We start from the raw sequence: 15,897 nt of genomic DNA, 5'->3' as shown, positions 1-15,897 counted from the left end.
GGCAAACACAATGTGGTCTATGCATCCAAGGGAATATTATTCGGCCTTAAAAAGGAAGGAAATTCTGACATGCGCTCCAACATGGTCGCACCTTGAGGATATTTCGTTAAGGGAAATAAGTCAGTTACAAAATGACAAGGACTGTATGATTCCACTTACATGAGGCGTCTCTGAATCCGTTGAGCTGAGGGAGGTACCTAGAGTAGCCAACCAGACTCACAGATACAGAAAGTAGAATGCCGGCTGCTCGGGGCTGGCGGGAGAGAGAAGCGGGAACTTGTTTAATGGGTATAGCGTCTTAGTCTTGCAGTCTTAGTCTCTGAACTCCAGAGAAAGTTCTGGAGATCTGTTGCAGGACGATGTGAACATACTTAACAGTACTGAGATGTACACTTAAAGATAGTGAAGAGGCGGGGCGCCTGGGTGGCGCCGTCGGTTAAGCGTCCAACTTCAGCCAGGTCACGATCTCGCGGTCCGTGAGTTCGAGCCCTGCGTCGGGCTCTGGGCCGATGGCTCGGAGCCTGGAGCCTGTTTCCCATTCTGTGTCTCCCTCTCTCTCTGCCCCTCCCCCGTTCATGCTCTGTCTCTCTCTGTCCCAAAAATAAAAATAAAAAACGTTGAAAAAAAAAAAAATTAAAGATAGTGAAGAGGGTACCATGTGTAGTTTACCACAGTGGAAAAGTGCAGCCTGAGGAAGAAGCAAAATCATAGAATTTTTTTTTCTTTTTTAATTTTTTTTAACGTTTATTTATTTTTGAGACAGAGAGAGACACAGCATGAACGGGGAAGGGGCAGAGAGAGAGGGAGACACAGAATCGGAAGCAGGCTCTGGGCTCCGAGCCATCGGCCCAGGGCCCGACGCGGGGCTCGAACTCACGGACCGCGAGATCGTGACCTGAGCTGAAGTCGGACGCTTAACCGACTGAGCCACCCAGGCGCCCCGCAAAATCATAGAATTTGATAATCCTTGGATTGATAAAGACCTTTAATGATATCTGGGCCAGACTTCCAGTTTTAGACACTTTGGATACATTTAAAAATGTTTAGGGTCACCTGGGTGGTTCAGTTCGTTGAGCGTCTGACTCTTGGTTTTGGCTCAGGTCATGATCCCAGGGTCGTGGGATCGAGACCCGTGTTGGGCTCTGCGCGGAGTATGGAGTCTGCTTGAGAGTCTCTCTTTTCGTCTGCCCTTCCGGCTCTCTCTCTCTCTCTCAAAAATAGAAAAATTTAAAAAAATGTTTAGCATCCTCCTTGACACTAGTCATTATTTGCATGCATTTAGTGAAAATCTAATGTCATAGCCAAACCAATTAAAAAACCTAGGAGAAATTTATCTCCAGGTTCTTCTTTTTTCATTTGCTTTTGTTTCTCACAGAGGATTAAATTCCAAATCCATCTGCTCATGGATTTCTCAGCGATGGCAAAACCATTTTCAGTGTAGATTCACAGAAAATCTCATTCTCGAATAAAGCTGAGGTTTGCGGTTAAAAAAAAAAAAAGAAGCAAACATAAAAAGGGATTCTCTCTTACTTGTCCCCCAATTAGACATTATATGCAGCACCCAACCCCAGTCTTCCAGGTGATCTGGTGGCTCAGGTGATACCAGAGACTCCAGGATTGTAATTAAATAGGTGCCCGTCTCCTCCCGTTTGCAATGCGTTTGTTCGTCACATCTAAGAAAAAGGAAAATTCGTCTCATGACCTCCATTTTTATTAAAATCCCTGTTGAAACGCCTCTTGGCAGAAGAGGGGAAACTCTGCTGTGCATGGGTTCTAGAAAAGTCCGTGTAATGAGACGTGTTCACTTCCAGTGGATCCCGGAGCTCAGTGATTACTTGGTCTATTCTTGAGCTTAATGTGCTTGTTCTCGAGAAACCTTGTATGCAGTAAGACAGTGGCTGGACTGCTTCTGTTTGAGGCACGACAGCACCTGAAAACTAACACGCAAAATGGAATAGTCCTGCCACTACACTAAGAGATTCTGAAGAAACTGACAAACATTTACTGTCTTAAACTCTATTACAAGAATTACTGGATCATTATGGTTCCTATCAGTTAACATTGACATTGTACTTGTGAGGTGCAGAGTACATTGTAACTGTCATTAGCAATATCTCACAAAATTATATATAGAAGTGTTGTACTAGAGCACTGAACTTGCCCTTAAAGAAAACACGCCGTGTTTGCATAGCAAGTAAGTCTCTTCAAATTCCATAGTAAACAGTTCCTTTCAATTCTTTTCAGAACAAAGCAAGTTCTAAATGAAGTGTAGCCCGATTTATATCACGTTTTTTCTCCTCTCCACTCGTCAGCCTGAAAACAATATGACTCAACTGGAGGACAGTTCTCAATAATGGGTGCAGAATGCTTAAAGAAAGGCATGTTTTTCACTAACAAGTTTTTTGAAAAATGAAAGAAGGAGAGAAAGAAGGAAGAAAAGAGAGGGGAGGGGGAGAAGAGAAAAAGAGGCAGAGAAAACCTTGTCATCTCAAAGTTTAGACTCTGCTTCTGTAACACAAAGGAAGTACAGACAGCTATTGTCCATCTGCCCATGACTTTAATACACTGAGAAGGCGGTTTATTTTCTCTCTTATAGAACCATGTGTCATTGACATTAAGCTTGCAGCTGCTGCCTCTCACATAAGCCAGAAGTGGGGGTTGAACATTGTTCCAAGAACACACCTGTTGCCTAGAAGAAGAAAAAAAAAAACCCTCACATACCTGATTGTACAGTATGGAAATCTGAGAATGACACCAATGTTCATGATGTTAAATCTTATCCGTGTATTTAAAAGCTGTTTCACAGATACTAATAATGAATAAGGGCAGCGAAGCTATGATTTAACGTCTGCTTCGATGTGTTGGTTGCTGGCTGGGCTTTAATTTACTGATCACTCAATAGTCCATTGACAGACCAGACCACAAAAAAGAGGAACTAATAGCTACAATTAGGAAGCCCTGTTGAACCAAAGAACATAACAGGTTTAGAAAAGATTAGATCTTGTAAAGCCTTCTTGTGTGCAACATAAACCCAAGGGCTTATTTAAACTAGTCTTCAACCCAGGAACACTGGCGAAGCTTGCACCCCTTTTAAGAAAGAATCAACAGTGCATAATTTTATAATAGCTATTTAGATTAAATATAGTCTTCGATGTCAAAGGAAAGGATCCCCCAGAAACTGGGTGTATGTAATACCGAGCTCTTGGCCAGGCATCATTTATCCTTAACTGGACTTACGTGATTGTTTTTCACAAAGCTGGCCTGCTGTTATTCACAGTCAATGGACCCAATCTCAGGCTATTTCTAAATGATTTGACAATCGCAAAACGACTATGAATCACACAGCTCCTCTCAACGCAAACCCTTTTTGGAGATTTATAGAATTTACATTTTAAAAATGTCTCTGGAAGTCTGGAACCATTTATTTTCTGTTCTTGATTAAAATGGATAAGAAAGAAACACTCTTTTATTCATTGTTTCGTAAAAATGAGAGAACCATACTTTGAATCCAAGGGGAATACAATTCAGTTAAGAAGTGCAGCACACTTAAGCATAGTGTGATTAAGTCACAGTGCACCGTGTTATGACCTTGACTTCCCTGCCTATGTAAAGGACGAACATTTTTAGACAGTTATGATAGGGGCGCTCCTGATGGGTCACAATCACTCTAGATGTTTCTAGTCTTTGTTATTTATTTAAATCTTCTCCAAAATGTTTTGTTTGTCTTCATGCCATGTTCAAAGAGCGGCTGACTAGGACTAGCAGGTTGTATTTGCATTTTAGAGCTGGCTCGACTTTTTACAGTGTTACCTTGAGCTGGTCCCTTACCCTCCCCAGTGATGAGGCTGGACGACCTCCCTCCCAAGGGCCTTGCCTTTCTCACAGCCCGATGGAGCCACTCCCCCCTGTGTCAGCATTAAAGCATGAGGGAGGGGCTGATGGGTTTCCACACAGGGCTTGCGATAGGGCGTTGTCACCCTTATAAACGTATCTTGAGTCATGCCAGGGAAAGTACCTCAATCATCTGGACATCCCATACAAGCAGAAGGAAACACAACAGAAAAAGGACACAGCCAACACTACAGACAAAATATCATCCTGCTTTACTGTGATAGAGAAGAAAATCAGACTCCTTCATTTCAAGAGACCTTGAGGCCCTGTGAGTCTGTCCTTTTTGGTCTTAAAGGTTGTCCCTTATTCCTTTACATGGACCTGTTCTCTGGAATAATTAATCACTCTGTCTCTGGAATGAATCACACAAATGCGTGTGCATATTAAGTCTACTCATTGCATCCATATCTTCCTTTGACTTTAGAAAATATTCATGGGTAAATCACACTCATTTAAAAAGTGACCATTTGCATTTTTGATGCTTTATAATGGGGGTCTATATAGGAACTCTCCTGCCCTTGCCATAAAAAAATCCTCCAAAGCACAAGTTTGGGGTTGACTCAACCAAGCAGCCCATTCTGCATAGATCCCTCTCATCCTCTCCTGCTTGTCTTCTGCCAAGTTATTTCTCTCGTTGACTTCTAGTTTCCTGCTCATTGCTTTATTTTAAACATTTATCTTTACTGTAACAAGATATAGAGTACTTTAGCAACGTCAAGCCCAAAGGATCTGTAGGTCTTTCAGATTCTCCACGTGGCAGAGATCCAGAAAATGACTTGTATAAAGAATTCTATCCTGGGGCGCCTTGGGTGGCTCAGTCAGTTAAGCGTCCGACTCTGGATTTCCACTCAGGTCATGGTCTCACGGTTCGTGAGTTCAAGCCCAGGCTCTGCTCTGGCAGTATGGAGGCTGCTTGGGATTCTCTCTCTGCCCCTCCCCAGCTTGCTCTCTCTCTCTCAAAGTGAATAAATAAATTAAAAAAAAAAAAAAAAAAAAAAAAAGGATTCTGCCCCTACATTTCATACAGACTTCGAGTTGGGATTTTTCTTTCTTACTGTCTTAGCCAGTTATGATGGTTGGAATTTTTAGAGGAGATACCTTCATATCATCCGTTCTAATATATATCCCCTTTTCCTTTTCTTTCTCCCTCTGTCTCTTTTTTCCTTCCTTCCTTCTTTCCTTCCTTCCTTCCCCCTCTCTCCCTCCACTCCTTCCTTCCCTCATCTCTCCCTCCCTCCTTTCCTTTCCTTCCCTCCTCCCTCCCTCCCTCCTTCCCTCCCTCCTTTCCTTCCTTACTCCCTCTCTCCCTACATCTCTTCCTTCCTTCCTTCTTTCTCTTTTGAGAGAGGAAAACACACACTAGAGAGGTTAGGTGACATCGGTGATAGGTTGCATGATGAACCTTGGCTTGGTTCAGAGCCAGAGTCTGGTCTCTACAGTTCCCAGTCGGCATTGGGTGGGGAGATGCCTGCCTTTGACCCTGTGGGCAGCTGTGTCCCCCGTCACCTTTGTGGGGAACTGGATCCCTAGTGAGAAGCAAGTGGCACTTACCTGCCTCCTTCCTCCCACCCTCTGCAGTCCTTAGTGGTTCCCGACCCCCCCTACCCGGTTTCCACAGTATGAGGAAAGTTCATTAGGACCACTGACTCAGATGAGGAGTAAGGAGAGTGTGGAATATCACCTCTGCTCGTGTGTGAAGTATGTCCTCAGAGCAGTGCTGAGTGAGGTGACAGGGAAGTTGGTGGCCTTCAGGACAGATGCACCATCTCCCTCATGGGTCTTGGTTTCTGCCCCATCACACCCGCCTTGTCCCAGCCTGGTTATCACTCACTGTGCTGTTGGTGCCAAAGTTGCAGAATTCCAGAAGGTCACAGATACCAGTTTCTGTCATTGTTTCTTCCCAAGAATGTGGAGAATTTTTATTCTCGGCATTGGACACGTACTTTGCTACCCAGCATCCGCTCTGACGCACGGCCCACTCCTGCTACGTCACTAGCCTTAGTGGGACATCCCTGAGACTGCTTTTTAACTTAAGGGCGTTTGTGTTTAGGACATATAATCCCCAACTCTTCCCTTGAACGTTCTAGTCTGATACCACATTTAGAGCTTTGGAGACCAGGTGGACTTAGAATCCAAACATGTCTTGAAGGGCCACCAGGCGTCACTAACCACCAGGATCTCCCCGTCTACCAAACATAAAATGGCACCAAAACATTTTGCTGAAGTAATGAATCAGGTGCCATGATCTTGCAGGTTAAGGCTTTTTCTGCCTCTTTTTCCCCCCCTTCCTGGATAGTAAATTTGCTTTTACCAAACTCATGCCTGAGTGCTTTTTTTTTTCCTTGAAGGAAAACTATGGAGTGCTAGTGTTGGTTATCTGTGTCTGTTCTGTGTTCACTAGCACGAGCAGCAAGGAAAAGCACCGATGCATTCCGACCATGCCCAGGCCTGCTGTGCTTGGGGTAAGCAGTGTCCCCCACCAGCTGGCACCTGTTGGCCTGTACCTAGGAACAGAGTAGATTACTGAGTCTCACATGAATGGCCTTGCTCTGTGCAAACTCATAGCAAGAATCTACAGTTCAGGCCACGTCAGGAGTTCCCAAGGGTAACCAGCAACTTCTCTCCGTACATCTTTCTCCTGGGCCGTAACTCTTTCCGAGGGTTGCTTACCATCCACGTCAGAATTCAGTCATGCTACCCAAGACCGGAAAGTACACGTCCTTGTCCTCACCCTTTTCTTTCCCCCATCCTTCCTTCTTTTCTAAAACGACACCAATAATTGGAACATTTGTTGTTGTTTTCTATCTAGACTTCAGGATAACTTAATTGTCTGCCTGGAGGCTGCGTCAGCCTCTGAAAATTAATACTTTGTCTAAAAGAAATGACCTGATTTCATTTAGCTTATCTTGTTATTTCTACCCATGCACCATCCCCACAAAACACACGCACGCGCACACTCGCGTGCATATCCACTATTCACCTAAGAATTCTTTGTCATGCCATATTAGCTACGTGTAAGACAGAGGTCTCCGTCAGATATATGGGATGTCATGTCCAAGAGTCACTCTGTAAGAAATATGTTTGCAGATTTGTCTGTATGCCTAAGGCAAGTATAAAATACGCTTTCTTGCTTTTAGTGTTAGTATTTAGATTGTTACTCATTCAATGTATCTATTAGCATACTTAGTATTTAGGTTGTGGTTTACCAATGTAAGTTTTAAAATATGAGAGTTTGTACATTTTATAACACATTACAAGCCAACTCTTTTTAAAATATCAAATACAAGGGGCACCTGGATGGCTCAGTCGGTTGAGCATTCGACTTCGGCTCAGGTCATGATCTTGTGGTCTGTGAGATCGGCCCGTGTCGGGCTCTGTGCTGACGGCTCAGAGCCTGGAGCCTGCTTCCGATTCTGTGTCTTCCTCTCTCTCTCTGCCCCTCCCCCACTCATGCTCTGTCTCTCTCTGTCTCAGAAATAAACATTAAAAAAAATTAAAAAAAAAAAAAAAGAAATTCTAAAGGGTTCTGAGCTTTGGGGACTACACATCTTAAACAAAAATGAAACAAAAAACAAAAATTCCAGGGTGGCTCAGTGGGTAAGCGTCAGACTGGCTCAGGTCATGATCTCACAGTTGACAGGCTCGAGCCCCTTGCTGGGCTCTGTGCTGACAGCCCAGAGCCTGGAGCCTGCTTCGGAGTCTGTGTCTCCCTCTCTCTCTGCCCCTCCCCTGCTCACGCTCGGTCTCTCTCTCTCTGTAAAAAATAAATAAACATTAAAAAATAATAATAAAAAAATATCAAGTATAAGATGTGTTAGGGATGTAAAAGAAAACAAGGTATTTAATGAATGAATTAATAATTTATCATTCATTAAAGAAGATGTGTATATGATAAATAATCCATTACACACACGCACACACACATTCAGCCGTAAAAATGAATTGCCATTTGCAACAATATGGATGAACCTCAAGGGTACAATGGTAAGTGAAACAAGTTAGACAGAAAGACAAATAGCATATGATTTCACTTACACGTGAAATCTGAAAACCAAACAAACCCGACAGAATAGGAGCAGAGTTATAAATGCAGGGAACAAAAGTGGTGGTTGCCAGAGGGGAGGGGAGTGGGGGGGATGGGCCAAATGGGAAGAGGAGTAAGAGGCACAAGCTTCCAGTTATAAAGTAAATAACCTGGGATTGTAATGTACGGCATAGGGAATATAGTCAGTAACATTGTCACAGCTTTATATGGTGACACATGGTAACCAATGTATTTCAGTGACCATTCCATCCTGTATATCGATATTAAATCACTATGTTGTACACCTGAAACTAATACAGTATTATATCTCCATTATTCTTTAAAAAAAAAAATAATGATATCACTCATGTGTGTTTGCAATAGAAATCCTTTCCTTTTCAGAAAACACTTTTTTAAAAAAATTTATTTATTTATTTATTTAGAGAGTGAGTGGGTGAGGGGCAGACAGAGGGAGACACAGAATCCAAAGCAGGCTCCAGGGTCTGAGCTGTCAGCACAGAGTCTGACATGGGGCTCGAACTCACAGACCGTGAGATCATGACCTGAGCCAAAGTCGGACACTTAACCGACTGAGCCACCCAGGCACCCCTAAAAGATTTCATTTTTCAGTAATCTCTACACCAACGTGGGGCTCGAACTCACAACCCTGAGATCAAGAGTCGGATGCTCCATTGACTGACCCAGCCAAGCACCCTGGGAAAACACTTCTAAGGCACTTGGAACATCGATACTTGACTTTCAATTAATCAGTGTTGTTAAAACTGACTAATATATGGATAAGGTAGTATGGTTTTTTGATAATTTGGGGCTCGCCTGTTGAGTGCTGGGGTCTGTTACAAGGTTCCAGAAGTATGCTGTTTCCTCTGACCCTGGGAGCATCTAGCACTGTGCCCATAGTGAGTGGTTAATCAGTGCTTCGTGAACGAATGAATGAAAATGAATGTTTGAGTGAATGAATCAAATCATTAACGAATTAGTGAATCCATGGATAGATGAATGTGCCATAGCCAAAGTTTAAATTAAACAGTATCCTAGACTACCAGTTAAAAAAAATACCAAAGCCAAGTATTAAGTCATGAGTTAGCAAGTAAAATATGGAGAAACATAGACTCTGTAGATTTTTGTTTCTCTCTCTCATTTTCTCTCTCTCTCTCTGTCACACACACACACACACTCTGAATTTCTCATAGACCTGACAGATAATCTAGTACCTCCCTCATTCCCTTCATTCCCATTTAAAAAAGCTAAATGAGAATTTTTAAAAATTTATCTGAGGATAGTTGACACACAACATTACATTAGTTTCAGGTATACAATGTAGTGATTCATCATCTCTGCTCATTATGCTGTGCTCATCACAAGTGTAACTACCATCTGTCCCGATACAGTATAATATCATTGACTATATTCCCTGTGTTGTGCTTTTTATTCCTGTGACTTACTCATTCCATGACTGGAATCCTGGATCTCCCACTCCCTTCCCCCATTCTGCCTGATCCGCTCCCCCCTCCCCCCCTGGCTACCATCAGGGTGCTCTCTGTATTTATAGTTCTGGTTCTGCTTTGTTTGTTTCTTTGTTTCTTTGCTTTGTTATTTTTAGATTCTACATGTGTGAAATCATATGGTATTTGTCTTTCTCAGCATGATTTATGTCACTTGACATAATATCTTCTAGGTCCATCCGTGTCACAAATGGCAAGATCTCATCCTTTTTTATGGCTGTGTAATATCTGTGTGTGTGTGTCCTCTTTATCCATTCACCTATTGACGGACGCAGGTTGCTTCCATATCTTGGTTGTTGTAAATGCTGCAGTAAACATAGGGGTGCATGTATTTTTTGAGTTAGTGTTTTCGTTTTCTTTGGGTAAATACCCAGTAGTGGAATTATTGGATCACATAGCATTTTTATTTTTAATTTTGTGAGGAACCTCTATACTGTTCTCCACAGTGACTGCACCAGTGTACGTTCCCACCAACAGTACACAGGGTCCCTTTTCCCCACATCCTCGCCACCACTTGTTATTTCTTGTCTTTTTGATTTTAGCCATTCTGACAGATGTAAGATCTAAATGAGAGTTTATAAGGATGTGAAAATCCACCAATATATTGACTGATAGTCACTGCCACTAGAAATCCCATGATCTCTATCTGAGACAAGGTATTTTTGTGAGCTTTACTGTAAGTATTTTAAACTGAAGCCCACATTTAAAAAAGGAATTTTGTTTTCTGTTTGCATTGCGGTTTGACGTGTTACTTTCTCCTTTGATCGTTAACGTTCAAAATGATAGAGATCAGGTGAGAGATAATGTTGGAGTCTGAAGGGGCCAGTTGGGAAATTCAATTCTTGTTTGGAACTTCACTGTGTATTTCCAATAATCAACTTTCTTGGGTTCCAAGAATCTTCAGCTGTATTGTTGTAATTTTAAACAAACATCTGGATGAAAACTAAAAAATTGAGTAGATTGGCTCAATATGTCGAAATACTAACCATCCCAATGTTTTAATGGGGACTCTCACCCCAAAGTTCATTTATATTTTTAAAAAAATTTTTTAATGTTTATTTATTTATTTTTGAGGGAGAAAATGAGCCCAATGGGGAAGGGGCAGAGAGAGAAAGAGAAAGAGGGAGACACAGAATCTGAAGCAGGCTCCAGGCTCCAAGCTGTCAGCACAGAGCCCGGCACAGGGCTTGAACCCACAAACCACGAGATTGTGACCTGATCTCAAGTCGGACGCTTAACCGACTGAGCCATCCAGGCGCCCCCGAAGTTCACTTGTAAATTAGTTCTTAGAAATTTGGAAGACATTTTCCCATAGACCTCATGTAAGCAAGGAGGGGTTCAGTTCCAATGAAAAGGTATGGAAGAACCTCGCTGCGTGTATGGTACACAGCCTGCTGAGATCTACAGTCTCTTTGCTAACAGTTTGCCACAAGATAAGCACAAATTGTACGACTTTGAAAACTTTGCTAGCAACCCAACAGAGTAATTTTATGTCTGCTAAATCTGGTAATTTAAAAAAAACTAGGACTTGTGCTTTGTAGGTCTGGCTTTTTAATTTCATTTTCCTAGCAAAGCTCTTTTATTTATTTTACGAAAGTATCAGTCTGTGACAGATGAGAAATTAAAAAGAAAAACCTTTAACCAAATGTTTTGTGAGCGGCACTTATGTAATGCAACATGCGAGAAAAAATTCTTCCACTCTGCTTTTAGTTAAGTGAAGCAGGAAAACAGTAACGTTAACTGCAAAGTAGTTATTTATGGTGAATGCTGATTGATGCCTGGACTGTGAGTTTCATTAGAGAAAGACAAGGAGATAGGGATTTCTATGCAAGTTTGTGTACTTTCAACTGGTATTTGGCCTGATTCCTTTCTACTCTTGCCACCAAAGATGGGATTTTTCTTTTTCTTTATATGAGTGTAGAGTTACAACCCTTTGATACTTAGCAACTATTATAAGGGTAGCTTTGAGATTCACAAGTGGCACAAAAAAGGCAAGAAGAGAAATTTTTTTCTGAGGATAACTGAGCAAAAATTGAGGGAAGAGAGAGTGAAGAGGTGATATATACACTTAAGAAAGATTCGCTTTGTCAAAAGTAAAGTCTGGAAGGATGTTCATTGAATTGCTGACAATGGTCATTTTGGGGGTGGGGCTGTGGACTTAATGGAAACATTTACTTCCTAAACTGTCATGTCTTTTGAACCTTTTATATCATGTATGTGCTATGGTTATCATCAAAAGAGGAGGAAAAGGAATGTCTGATTCTGGAAGAAAAACTCTTGGAATCAAGGTATTGCCTAAAAAGGAGTTCACTGAGCAGGAAAAAACAAGTGAAGAGAAAATACAGGCACTAGGAGCCACTAGGTGGCGCCACTTGGCCTACACACTTGGCTGCTGGGCACCCTTGTGGTCAAGAGTCCAGGGTGCCTGGGAATCCCCTGGGAGTGGGGGAACCAGTGTCAAAGACTTTTTCATGGGTCAAGTGTTCATAGTAAGAGCTCAGTCTAGATGGATTGATATTGACCAGATACGGTTGATGAATGAACACAATCTGGTTCTTAGCTAACTTTTGTGGTTACTGGAGATCGATCTTATTTCCCTGCCTCATTTTCATTTTCCATATGAGTGAGAGAGGCAATTGGAAAGAAGGGGAAAGAGAACGAGCATTTGTTGAGAGACTGCAATGTGCCAGGCACTCTACACAGCTACCGACAAACCTTCCTTGGTCGGTAGGAGAACCTTTAAGACAGAAGACATTCAAGATGAAGAAGCCAAGCTCAGAAAGACTTGCTTGTAGCCGTACATCTAGTAAGGGGTAGAGTTGGATTCTATCTCAAGCCTGTCTGAAGGTCTAAAGCTCATGGTCTCTCCACCACACTGCTTTCCAGTAACTTAGGTCTTTCATTATGAAGCAGTAGTTCCTGAGCTTCTGTTGTACCAAAGAGCCTTCTATGGAGGCACCCACTGGCCTCGTCTTCAAAACATGCCACCTAGTTGGAGACACAAGGTGTGTACACATGCGTGGAAGTTACATAAGAATAGGGCTTAAATAACACAAGTGAGAAGACAGTGCTTAGTGTCACAGTGGCATTCTAGAATAAGGAGAACCTTGTTGTCTCTAGTTTTTGAGGCTGGTCTCAGCCACCAAGTACCCTTTCCTTGTGTAGACCCAAGGCTCATTAACCACGAAGCAGTTCTGGCTTACTAAGTCAAAGGATTTGATTTAAACATGTTGATAAAATGCGTTAGATTCCTTAAGTGTTAAAAAAAAAAAATTAGAAAATTTGGAGAGGGGCCGATCTGCCAAGTATTTTTTAACCACACAGGGATTGAATTTGAAAATGAAGTTAATTTAGGAGAATGGTTTTGTTCAGAATACAGACTTGTAACAATATTCGTACCTGTCAGGAAAGCAAATGGATTTAAACATACAGTGGTGTTTTTTTCCCCTATTCCCATGCCTTGAGACATACTCAGTGTTTTTCTTTCAGATCTTTGGCCTTTTTAAATATAAACTGCAACAGTGAGTTATTTAGAAGAATTTTATTGTTGTTGTTGTTGGGCTTTTTAAAACCATGGCGATTGTTTTTATATTAGATTTTGCTTTTTTCCCCAGTTTTAAAAAATTTATTTTTTAATTCACATCCAAGTTAGTTAGCATACAGTGATTTCAGGAGTAGATTTCTTAAGCCACTTACCCAGTTAGCCCATCCCCCTACCCACAGCAACCCTCTGTTTGTTCTCTATATTTAAGAGTCTCTTATGTTTCACCCCCCTCCCTATTTTTATATTATTTTTGCTTCCCTTCCCTTATGTTCATCTGTTTTGTATCTTAAATTCCTCATATGAGTGAAGTCATATGATATTTGTCTTTCTCTGATGGACTAATTTCGCTTAGCATAATACCCTCCAGTTCCATCCACGTAGTTGCAAATGGCAAGATTTCATTCTTTTTGATTGCCGAGTGATACTCCATTGTAAATATATACTGCTTCTTTATCCATTCACCTGTTGGTGGACATTTGGGCTCTTTCCATACTTTGGCTATTGTCGATAGCGCTGCTATAAAAGTCTTCTGCACATTTTATTTTTGTAAACTGCTTGTTTAATTTAGACCGTATCTTCTGATTCTCTTACCATGTCAGTAGGTTGGAGTCTACATTATCATTTTTAGTGACTGCATAGTACTTCATTGTGTGGTTACACCATAATTGATTTAAACACTCAAAATTGTATCTCGGTGAAATATAATGTATATATAAGAATGCAGGGCCCAGACTAGGGTGATACAAGTAAGGTCCTTGGGTGTGACTCTGAGAGGGAGCAAGCCTGGGCTTCTCCCCAGTGTCGACCTGGTCCTGTCCCTGCAAGGCTATTTACAGTCATTTTAAAAAGTAGTAACATTTGGGGCACCTGGGTGACTTAGTCAGTTAAGCATCTGACTCTTGATTTCAACTCAGGTCATGATGTCACCATTCATGAGTTCGAGCCCCACATTGGGCTCTGCACTGACAGCGCAGAGCCTGCTTGGGATTCTCTGTCTCCCTCCCTCTTCCCCTCCCTCCTCTCAAAAATAAAGAAACATTAAGAAAAATCAGTGTTTACAATATACTATCTTAAAAAAAAAAAGTAACATTTGACTTGTTTTCAATTTTTTTCCCCAATTAGAAACAAAACTTCAGTGGATATCCTTGCACAAACATCATTTTATTATTGTACAATTATTTTCTCAAAGAAAATGCCTACAATTGGAAGTGCTAGGTCAATAGTAAACACTGCCTAATACTTACTGCCCCCCCCCACCCTTTCCCTCCCCACCCCCAGCCCCCGACACACACACAGTACTGATTCATATGCTCATAATGTCTTCAAGTTCTTTAGCCAATTTGGTGATAATTACGAACTAGGAAAATAAGAATTTTAGGGAAACAACGCATGATTTGAATGCTCATTAATATTCGTAATGTTGACTCTAAAAATGCCTTGCCCTCTGCTGGATGCGCAGGAAATAAAAACAAAGCTATTCTTCCCCATATAAACAATCTTTTTTTGAGAAAGAAAACCATCTATCAGTGCTATCTTTCACTAACTTGACATACCAAGAAATAGGTTTAAATTTCCTCTTTGGTTTGGGGTGGGGTTGGTTGAGTGTTGAGTCACTTTGACTGAGACCACTAATACAGCTGAGCCGTATAATAGAAGATTCCAGGCATGGATATAGAAGGGACACGTTGGAGCTCTTCTCTAGTGTCAGAAACATGCACCGTGGTTGATGTAAATACGTGAGTTGGAAGTTGCCAAGGCAACAATCCTATTAATGAAGAATAAACCTCTTTTATTATCAGAGCCTGAATGATTACTTTTTTTATAAACTGCGCCTGGAAGTCTAACATTGACGTTCTTAATCTACCTGCTCATCTTTGCTTTCCAGACTGCAAAACTATTGAGCTGTATTCAATAAGCATGCCTCCTTTCTCTGCCAATGAAAGTGGAGTTATCGGGGGAAAAAAATTAGTCAACTGTAAGGGCAGTAAAAATACTAATTTATAACAATTACCTAATATAAAATGATTGCCCTTTTGATATATACTTTGACAAAGGCAGAGCCTGAAATTGACTGAACTCGTTTGGTATTTGAGTGGGCCAGAGTCTTTAAATTAACTTGTCTTTATGATTTAACGGAGCATTGCCAACATATTTTTAAATAAGTGGAGTGTGACATTACTGCTTCCTGCCCCTAAGTCAGACTGTAAATTTAGACTCCATTTTATGGCGTGCACACTGGATATTTGAAAAAGGGCAGCTGTGGCTGAGTCATAAGCTTTAGGGAACTCTGTTGTCTCAAAGGACCAGGGAGCCACGTTAAGGGAAATGATGGTTAGAAATGAGTGGTTTCGAAGTAATGCTTCTTGGGTTCTACAGAGAAGGAAATCTTTTCTTCACAAAGGAATACATTCCCTTTTAATGAGAGTGCTTCTTGTGTGTTGTCAAGCTAACCAGATGTTGTCAGGCTTACCCTTTCAATCGTGGGTTGGTGATATCAGCAATCCGTTCCTTTCAGGATTGAAAGTTTCTTGTCTGTTCTGTATAATTAGCACCTTATCACTTATTACTCATATTTGTTAACCATTCTCTGTATTCATGACTTGTTTCCCCCATTGAAACCTGGTGGCACGTAGGCACTTAGTAGGTACTCAGAAAATACAGTTCAGGGGCACGGTGCCTGGGTGGCTCAGTCAGTTAAGGGGCCGACTCTTGATTTCAGCCCAGGTCATGATCTCACAGTTCATGAGTTCAAACCCCACATGGGGCTCTGTGCTCACACCAAGGAGCCTGCTTTGAGTCCTCTTTCTTCCTCTCTCTGCCCCTCCCCAACTTGTGCTCTCTCTCTCTCTCTCTTCCTCAAAAATAAATAAACATTAAAAACATTTTCTAAGAAAATTTCGATTGTGAAATTCAAT

General features: G+C 41.5%; 1 protein-coding gene across 3 annotated transcripts in view; it reads left to right on the top strand.

Moving 5' to 3' along the window:
* LOC131513743 (RNA-binding protein 24) overlaps positions 1 to 15,897 on the top strand; it is a 240,629-nt gene that overhangs the window by 111,244 nt on the left and 113,488 nt on the right. The gene's annotated exons all lie outside the window — the stretch shown is intronic.

The sequence above is a fragment of the Neofelis nebulosa genome, chromosome 6, assembly GCF_028018385.1.
Source record: "Neofelis nebulosa isolate mNeoNeb1 chromosome 6, mNeoNeb1.pri, whole genome shotgun sequence".
NCBI classification, from domain to species: domain Eukaryota; kingdom Metazoa; phylum Chordata; class Mammalia; order Carnivora; family Felidae; genus Neofelis; species Neofelis nebulosa.
This window is presented reverse-complemented; position numbering and strand designations above follow the sequence as displayed.